This window comes from Oncorhynchus clarkii, chromosome 12, assembly GCF_045791955.1.
Source record: "Oncorhynchus clarkii lewisi isolate Uvic-CL-2024 chromosome 12, UVic_Ocla_1.0, whole genome shotgun sequence".
Taxonomy (NCBI): domain Eukaryota; kingdom Metazoa; phylum Chordata; class Actinopteri; order Salmoniformes; family Salmonidae; genus Oncorhynchus; species Oncorhynchus clarkii.
This window is the reverse complement of record NC_092158.1, coordinates 28,060,048-28,070,860: the sequence shown is the minus strand read 5'-3', so window position 1 is coordinate 28,070,860 and position 10,813 is coordinate 28,060,048.

Sequence of the window (10,813 nt, the reverse complement as noted above, 5' to 3'; positions counted from 1 at the left end):
CTCAGTGGTCTGCTCACTGGTTGCAACTTATTTGCAGTTATTTTGTGTCCACCTAAGCTGACTATCAAATTCACTCCCAGCAGACGATCAACACATGCAGGATGACTGTTATGTTTGTGGGTCCACCACCGGTCAAAAAGCTACAGACAAATAAAGCAGAACCAGATATTCTGAGTGTCTAATTAACTAAATGTTTTTAAAGTTTCAGAGCAAGTGCTTCCTATGAAAAAGATGATGAATTATCAATCACAGTGAAGCTTTACTAATCTGATTGACAAATGAAATGTTGGACACTTCGCATTTCAATCATAATTTTCATTGGACCTATGTAATCTGAAAAGTGTCTAAATAGCCTGGTACCAAAGTTGACAGGGTAGTAGTGTGTAGACGATAAAAAGAGAAAACATGCAATGGCTTACATTTCTTGTCCCAAAGGGTCAAATTCGATTTGCACACGTTACTTGAATTTCCAGGCAAATCCATGCATTTTTTTATATATGTCTATATATTTTTTTTTACTTTTTACCGCACTGCTTCCTGACACGCTGCTCTCTTAACCCAAAAGCCAGCTGCACCAATGTGTCGGAGGAAACACCGTACAGCTGGCGACCGAAGTCAGCGTGCATGCACCCGGGCCCGCCACAAGGAGTCGCTAGAGCGCGATTGGACAAGGACATCCCGGCCGGCCAATCCCTCCCCTAGCCCGAACGACACTGGGCCAATTGTGCGCCGCCTCATGAGTCTCCCGGTAGAGGCCGGCTGCGATACAGCCCGGGATCAAACCCAGGTCTGTAGTGACACGTCTAGCACTGACCGAATCCTTATTTTGACCTGAATCAAAATGTCAATGATTTTATATTGAAGTGTGGTGAAGTGAAGACAATGTAAATACAACACCAAAAACAATCTAACCATATGTGAATACATCCATGTATAGCAAGAAAGCTATCTTTGGTGTTACATTTTTGACATGCGAAAGCATAACCAAACTCCCACGATAGGGAGTTTTTAAAGTCAGATACAGTATAGCTATATTCACTCATCTTGCCTTGTTCATTTACATCATCCTGAAAGTTTCCAGAGCACCTGCAAAAGTAACTCAAGATCCCTTCTATCTGTACTTCTATGCCAATTAATGCTTTTCCTGACATACTTGAAATCCTCCGCATGTCAGTGTGGTTCAGGAGTGTACTCAAAGTAATCCCCCCAGAAAGACTATCTTGACACAATCAAAGCTGGCTTGTCTAAAGGAGAGCTAATCAAGGGGCACACAGTCAAGCACATTAGTCGTTAGCATCTATCTCTTGAATTTCAACTGGGGATACTCTCTGCTGCGCTCTGTCAAATCATTGTTAGTTTTATTGACATGAGAAAGAGATGTAGAGAAAGAGAGTGCTTGGTAAAGCATGCTAAAAAATAACATTTTCCATACCTACTATTTACAATTAAATTCACAGTCGACGTTTGGTAAATACAGAGGTTTTCACACCATTACAATGTGACTAACCTCCTGTTGAAGCAGTTCTTTGAGAGTCCAATTGGACAATAGAGTTGGCATGACGTAACAAATCTTTGATGGGCTGCGGATCCCTACACTACAGTTAACAACTGTCCTGCTGTGAGTACAAGAATCTAACTGAGGAGAAGCTCCAGGATAGATTGCCCAATGGGCAAAGTTTATGTGGGATTTGAGATGAAAATAAGAACTAAGCTTAAAGGGGATCCTAAAGGGGACGCATTACCAATACAGCAGCCCAGAGAAGCCTGTGCAGAGGAGGGAGGTGAGGGCAGGACGGGGTTGAACTTGAAGAACGAATCCCAGGTTTATTGGATTTTCTGACCAGCTCAGTAGCAGGCAGGGGATGGATCAGCCCCTAAAGACCAGGCAGAAAGTGGTGAGGCATGTGAATGATAAAGATTAGCTATCGGCAAATAGATTTTTACCTCTGTCTCACATTGTTCCCAGATTCAAGATTTCCTCTGTTGACAGAAATCCCTTGAACGGTGAAAACAAAAATAAAGTGTTACCCAGTTGTGTGTCAGAAAAGTAAATGAAGATAAAGATCTCTGTCCCAATGTTTGACTGAACACACAGGTTCAGACTCAGAATTCATTGGTATGAAATACTGGAATAGCTGCATCAATCTTTTAAGGGAAGACCAAAATCCAAGAGGAATTCATTCCCCTTGCATGCTTGCAATGGTCCAATAATCATATTACATACTACCTCTATTTGAATTATTTTAAAGCCGGGTCAAAACATGATAGGATGTGGTTGTATTGTGACTTCAGATGTTCTCCAGTGGATCTCCTTAAGGTATCATAATGTGTAGAGAAACACTGTGGAAGACAGAACAGCAAAGGGTTAAGAGAGTAACGAAGAGAAGAGTCAGGGGCTGGCTCCAGTCTACTTACTTCTCATTCTTGATCTCTCACACCCTGGAGAGGACAGGGATATTTCCAGCCTCTTTCCCACACTTGTTTCAATACCCTAATTGTCCCGAAGGGAGGACAGACTGCAGTGTGAGATAATCTGCAAATCAATGAAGGTGGTTGTAAAACTCTTACTAAGCCATGTCACCCCAGCTGGAGGTAAATTCACTCTGGATACTTCTAATTAGGAGTGTCAAACGAGTGGAGGTGTTTAAAAAGGTAGGGTGATATTCTGTCACTTTGTGTCTGTAGGCTACTCTCAACATACAGTTGTAATGCGTTACCAGGGAAAGTTGCACTGCAAGAATTGTATTTGGTTGACATTTACCTGCAGCTCTGGTCATCAGTCAGGTTCAGTCACAGAACTGAAAATGGTACTACATTGTAAGATGATGTGGCAATCATAAAATGAAAAATAATTTATACAGAGCCTTGAAGAGCGAGCCACCACCTAGCACTAGAGGAGAGTGCAGCTGTTTTTCACACTGGTTGGTTGTTGTCACAGTGCTCATAACAAAAATCCTGGAGTGTTTTTCACGACCAAAATAAAAAATGTCATGTCTTGTTGTTTATGTTTAAAATTGCTGAGTAATATAGATGATATATTTGAGAACCAGCCTCTATCTCCCGTACAAAGTTGATATAACATAAAAATATGGAAGGTTTGAATTTTGCCTGAATTTATACAGATGTTCTCTTTTTTACTTTCCTGTCAAGTATAATGTTACAAGTGTTTACAGCTTTTGATGGGAATGACTTTCAAAGTTAACTCTTTGACCTCATAAGCATTGTAGGTTTGCTCTTGCTATTAAAAGAGTCTATATGCGTATATCTGTATGCAGACCTTACTGCCACAGTAATCCACGCTTTCCCCAGTTTGTCTCCAAAGACCTCTCTGCCCTCAAGAAGACAAACAAAGGATCTTTATGAATCCCTTCAGGATTACCACCAACCAATAATTATTCCAACACTTAGATTAGCATTTAAAGCTAATCTAAACATATCTATGGACATGAGGCTGATGGATGACCAGTCCACCTCTTTGCATAGGATATAACATGTTTAATAAGGTCCTTTTGTCACAGTTGGAAATATTTGTTGATCTTATACATACATTTAATTTAAAATGAACATTATTTAGTTAGCTTTATTTGACCAGGTAAGTTGAAGGAGAAGAGAGCACATTCACTTTTTCAGCAATGACCCAGGGAAGAGTTGCAGAGGAGAGGTCAAGGGTTGAATGAGCCAACCTGAGACTGGGGTGTTCAGGTGGCCATGGTAGCATGGGCAGTCAGGTTAAGAATTTATACAGGACACTGGGGTTAGAAGCCATTGTCTTATGACAAGTGCTATGGGATCTTTGAATGACCATTGAGAGTCACAACATCTGTTAAGCTTCCTATTCGCAGCTTCCTAGTCTCCCCAAACACTGTCCTGACATTGGGGTCTCAGAGGGAGGCATGTCCCCTACTGGTCTTCCAACACGCCTTCCAGAGTCTTATAATGTCCCTTCCAGGTATAGAAAAGGCTCCACCTGCTTAGCTTCAAACAGAGGAAATCAGAGGGATGAAGGGTGTTATAGAAGATTTGTACAGGCTGGAAAATAGTAATAGTCTTGACCACACAACAAATGTGTATTTAATGGCATTGTTGAGAAAAAATGTAATTAAAGGAAAATGTGACTTTTCGTTTATAGGGTGAATGTGTTGCCAAGCATTGTGCCCAAATAGCCAAGTCAGTGGCATATTCAGTGTCATGCAGTCAGGAAATGCATGCCCTAATCCCCCAATACAAATGAGGCTGATATTCTGCCATATCACGTCCAAGGCTTAGAAAGATTATTCTTGAACCACATCGAATGCTTAAATAGATTAAGAAAACCAATACCGCATCCTGTTAGGAAACTCCTGCATTAAAGTAAGAATTAAAATGAGGCAGGGCTTTTGGATTCCCTTATTTGCATATTTTGTGCTATTTCTGTTCGTATTGCAAAAACGTATACCTTTATAAATGCCTTAAATGGGTAGACCACAATGCTATCATGATTAATTAATAGTCTATCTGAGAAGAGGTCTGTAGGTAAAGGTTGTTTATACTGAGTGCAAGTCTCAAGCTTTCAGTTGACTCATGAGGTTACAGTGCAAGTACAGAACACATTTTGTAGCTATATAAAGCGTTTTTTCAGCCATTCCCCCAGAGAATGTTTCTGTCACATTTGTACCAAGAATATTTAATTCAATTTTGGATTCCGTTATCTGCTGAGTCCAAAAACAGATGACCTGCATCTGACCCCATGATATAAAAGTGGACTTGTGGAAGAATGGGTCATAGAAGGCCGGAGAACAGTAGTGTGTTTTGCAATGGCATTTCTCTGGCAGCCTCACAAGGTTGCTTTCTATTGCTCTTTTAAGGTCACTGTGTGCTTGCTGGATCTATCCTTGGGCTCCTGATGGCATTTCTTTATACAACACCATGAATATTGAGGTTGTTTAAGTCGACCTGTCCCCTACAATATAAATGGTTTTCCTGCTAAAGTATCAAAGGAAATTTATATCTCAATGTCTATCTGAGCAATTCCCCCATTTAATTGGACATCATTGCTATTGGTTTATCTTGACATTTCAGTATGAATCATCACCCTAGCTACTATATTTCAGTCCCTAATGCAAACCTGTCACTGGCTTTTATCCTCATAAACATTTTGATGTTAGAAAATAAAACATGGTCCCCTGAGGGAGCTGTAAGTGAGTGGGTAAACTGCCGGGGTGAAACCTGTTAAACCCAGAGACTGTTAATTGCAATTGGGTCAGTTAGTGCTACAGGTCTGATCTGATGTATAGAAGAGACCTGTAATAGTTAGATCTAAAGGCCTTCTGGGTCAGATAAATGTTGTATAACACAGCTGCCCACAGCCACTGAACTGAGATCTGTGTAGTTGGCCTTTGGAATCACCAATATCTTAACAAGCTGTCTCCTGTTTATTTCCAATAATAAAATATAAATCACAAGACACTCTGCCCCCTTCAAGTCATGCTTCTTTTTACTGTGCTTATTCACCATGTAATCATTAGGTATACTATGTAGAAATACTATATAATTAACTATCTCTACTTAAATGATTATCAAGACTCGGCTACTGACATGAGCACCTCATTTTAAATTATTTATAATTACTATCCACTAAGTCAAACTCCGGGTATGTGTAGATTTACTTGACAAATATAAAGTAAATATAAATCTCTGGTGCAATTGCCATTTAAAGTGATAGTTCACTCTAAAATCAATGTTTGTCAGATGTTTTTAGACTTCAAAATTGTTCTTATGTCGAGATGATTCCATGTCTTGTGGTATCTATTTTGTATATCCAGCTATTTGCCTCAATATAATTTAAATTGAAAAGATAGGCACACAAATAACTAGATTAGACATTGTCTTTCTGGCCTTTCTCCTTTTATCGAGCTAATACTTGAACAAGGTTGCATTTTTTTGCATCAGCATTATGTGAGTGCACGTTTGTGCTCAAATTATCGAGAGTAGTGCTAATTCAATCTACATTATAAGGTCAAGCCTTGAAATTAGTCTTTCATAACCAGCAACATACATTGTAGCCAACAAAATAAGTCAGTGAATATAATAAATCCATTCACATTAAGATAAGGGTCAAATCTGACGAAACAGAAATCCATAAGCGAAATGCTCTGTGAATGCCACTTTGCCCATTCCTAATGCGCTATTTTAACATGAGCATAGTTGGCTGGAAAATGTTTGATTTTGCATACAGTAAAACTTGAAGTGTAATTAGTTTTCAAAGACCGTTGATTTTATGGATGTATGAATCTTATTTCCTAGAGGCTTAGTTAGTGACTCCTCCCTGCTTCAGGGGTAGGCCGTCATTGTAAATGAGAAATTGTTCTTAACTGACTTGCCTAGTTATACAAAGGTTAAATAAAAAATACAAAAATGTAACTTTATTAACCATATTATTATACCCTTTACTTTAGCTACATAAAGTACCTGGAGGTAGGAGACTGAACAGGAAGAAAAGTTTATGTGTGGGAAATTAAATATAACTGTATTGCATGCTTTAGTCACATTCTTGCAAAAAAATAAATGTTTTATTTCTTAAAAACGTATGACACTTGAAAATAAGTCCGATTTCCTTTCAACTCCGGGCCTTTACCTTTCATACGTTTTTAAAAATTCAAAGTGTGGATCTCTTTGTAGTTGATTTCAAACTTATGTTCACAAGGGATGAAAGAGATTTACTTTTCCTGATGCCTTGTAAAGCATACATAAAGGTAACCTTGATGAGCTGTTCCTTTAAAGGCAAAGCCTGAGAAGTCTGAAGCTCATTTGAGAAATGTCAGATCTTCCTGTTGAGGTACTAGACAGTTGAAGTGATCCCATATTTATTCAGCAATTCACTTTTGAATTCAGGTTAGGGGTTCAAGAGTCTCAATGATTCTCAGCAACACTATCCTGATGAAGACTTCACCAAATTAATAGACAAAAGATTGTGCCATATTTGTTGTCATTTGGAATCAAACTGGCAACATAGCCTAATTACAATCTTTGAAATGCAATAATAATAGTTTTGCGTACAGTGATATTCATATTTGTGTAATATAGTCAACCTTTAACCTTGAATAAGGACGGAATTAAAATCACATCTTAACTTCATTAAAATCACATAATAACTACATTAAAATCACATCTTAACTTCATTATTATGTGAAGAAACAAAAAAAGTATTCTTTGTATATATATTTTTTTATAATTGTGTGTCCACAATGGATGGTTCAAATCTACTGTCACTGGCAGGACTATGTACTAGCTCATAGTCAGCCAACCACAAATCAACAACCCTGCAATGTTGAAAAGCAGAGTAAGGGACACACTGAATGTCTCTATGGCTCTCTAAAGATTTTTATCTCCGTTTCCATCTTGTATGGACAGATTACTCTCTCTTCTGCCAGGGTCTTTGCTGACCCTTTGTCAAGTCTACGCGCTGAGAAAAAAGGAAGTTAGCAAATCAATCCTAAAGACATTCATTTTCGACTGGCAGGTAGAGACCTGACACCCTGAATCCATCATCCGGGCAGAATCCTAATAAAGACAAATTCAAAGGCCTTCACTTTTGGGAGAGAGAGCTGAAGAAAGATCTTTAAACACGCCCCATGCCAGGTTACTGCCAATTAGTATCTTCAGCCACCAACCCTGTCTACATTTGGAAAATGTAAGGAATCGGGGTTTCATTTGCATATAAATGTTGACAGGGACATATTTCATATTTTATGGGGCATGAAGCTCTGAGGATGAAGTAAAAAGTACACAATGACAGCAATATACCACCAAGTGTTTTATTTACCCACATGATGTGTTACCATTGAAATTACATTTCCTGCTGCTCACCATGATTATGGGTAAAATATATATCTGCCAAAGTAATCTCCTAAGATCATATGGTGAGACACATGGTGAGACACACTACCATGTCAGATATTAGATGAAGTACAATAGGCACAGCCCCAAAATAAAAATAATAAATGAATTTCATCTCCCATGTTACATCAATGTCCACTCAACGCTATTAACCCCAGGGTGACTTTGACATTGTCACTTTTGCAGAAAGAAATACTTATTAATTTATTAAATTATTAATATGGCATAGAATTTACATGTACAATTTGTATCATTCTCTGAAACAGGTTTCCAGCATGAAATATTAAAGCTATTGCATGAATATAAATTGCTGTATGATTTCCCATATGTAGTATATCTATACATTACATACTGTATACACAACTTATACCGTATGTAATGGGCCCCCAAGTGGTGCAGCGGTCTAAGGCAGTGCAAGAGGTGTCATTACAGTCCCTGGTTCGAATCCAGGCTGTGATTGGGAGTCCCATAGTGCGGAGCACAATTGGCCCAGCATCGTCCGCTGTCATTGTAAATAAGGATTTGATCTTTAACTGACTTTAAACTTTGCAAAAATAGATCGATTTCAGATAGGGAATAGGGAATCCTACTCAGTATGAATTGGGGCATGGTCATCTTTCATTGAGAGTTCCCTTAAAAATATCATGGACAGAATGATGGCGGCAAAATATGGCTTAAAAGAAAGTATGCTTTAAAGTGCCCATAACAGCATTAAAGGGTGTCTGTTGTGACTGATTGTCCCTTGGTAGAGGACCATTGTCAGTGGAGAAAATATGGACCTCCATACTTCCAAGTTTCTCCCCAAATAAGCACTGTGCATTGTACCATGATCTATTGCTGTGAGACCTCAATGGCCACCGTTTATCATGGCTGAAGTATTGCTGTTGATATTTACAACAGGCCATCCTTTTATTACCAGACCGTGTCAATAATTTCTTCTCAAGTGTGGTTGGTTTGGGCTGCTTCCAATCTGTACATAGAAGCCTAGAAGGCGTCAAAGAATTCCCATCCCTGGATGGACATAAATAGTTAAATGAATTCCATTGTATCATTTTGGAGGTCTACCATGACAAATATTGACCCAGAGAAGACATACAGCTCCCATGAGGCAGAGAAAGTGTTACTTTGGGTAATACCCGTGAGCCTGAAATGACACTGCCTTCATATTTTTAAAGCTAGAGTCCTTAATTGAAACAGTAACAAAGCGGACACCCCACCTCTGTTTTGGTAAAACGTTGTGGGTTGGGCCTGGAGAAATGTAACCACTCTCAAATTTATAGATATATATATGGAATATGGATGCAAGGATTGGCCATCCATGATATCAAAATTATAGTGTTAACCATGTTTTGAGGCTTTACAGTGTTTGTTTACATTAACACTATTTACGAACACTGGAGTAAAACAAGCATATCATTTGGGTTCTGATGAGATAGGACAGTTGAACTAAGCTCTATTCTAAGCTCTATATTCTTCTTGTACACTGAGTGGACAAAACATTAGGAACACCTTCCTAATATTGAGTTGCACCCTCTTTTGCCCACAGAACAGCCTCAATTCGTCAGGGCATGGACTCTACAAGGTGTCAAAAGCTTTCCACAGGGACACTGGCCCATGTTAACTCCAATGCTTCCCACAGTTGTGTCAATTTGGCTGGATGTCCCTTGGTTGGTGGACCATTCTTGATACACAGAGGATACTGTTGAGAATGAAAAACCCAGCAGCGTTGCAGTTCTTGACACACTCAAACCGGTGCGCCTGGCACCTACTACCATACCCTGTTCAATGGCACTTAAATATTTTGTCTTGCCCATTCACCCTATGAATGGCACACACATACAATCCACTTACACAGTCTCAATTGTCTCAAGCCAAAAAAAATCTACACTGATTGATGTGGATTTAACAAGTGACATCAATGAGGGATCATAGTTTTCACCTGGATTCACCTGGTCAGTCTATGTAAAAAATGGATGTAGCAACTAAGGATTCTAGCTTTAAGGCCTTGTATTTCCCGCGTGCAGTAGTTACAGCTCACTAATGGTTCTGGAGTAGTTGAACTGGGATAATTTTCTCAAAAATGTTCAGTTTGACTGCACTTCAGGACAGACCAGCCTGCATGCTAAAGATATACTAGTGGGGTAATCTAATAGAATGAGCCACAGCAATTCCTCTCCACGGCAATTTGAACTTTGCAATAATCTGAAGGAAAAAAGGGTAGACATATACAGTGCATTCTGAAAGTATTCAGACCCCTTGACTTTTTCCACATGTTGTTACGTTACAGCCTAATTCTTAAATTGATTAAATCGTTTTTTTATCTCATCAGTCTACACACAATACCCCATAATGACAAAGCAAAAACAGGTTTTTAGAAATTGTACACAATTATAAACTATAAAAACCTGAAATATCACATTTACACAAGTATTCAGACACTTTACTCAGTACTTTGTTGAAGCACCTTGGCACACCTATATTTTGGGAGTCTCTTCCATTCTTCTCTGTAGATCGAAGAAAACCAGTGTAGACCTTACCATGAAATGCTTACAAGCCCTTAACCAACAACACAGTTTCAAGAAAAATGGTTTAAGAAAATATTAACTAAATAAAGTAAACAAAAACAGTAACATAATAAAATAACAATAACAAGATAAAATCTTGTTTCTCATGGTCTGAGTGTCCTTTAGGTGCCTTTTGGCAAACTCCAAGGGGGCTGTCGTGTGCCTTTTACTGAGGAGTGGCTTCCATCTGGCCACTTTACCATAAAGGCTTGATTGGTGGAGTGCTGCAAAGATGGTTGTCCTTCTGAAAGGTTCTCCCATCTCACAGAGGAACTCTGGAGCTCTGTCACAGTCACCTCCTTGACCAAGGCCCTTCTCTCCCGATTGCTCAGTTTGGCCGGGCGGCCAGCTCTAGGAAGTCTTGGTCGTTTCAA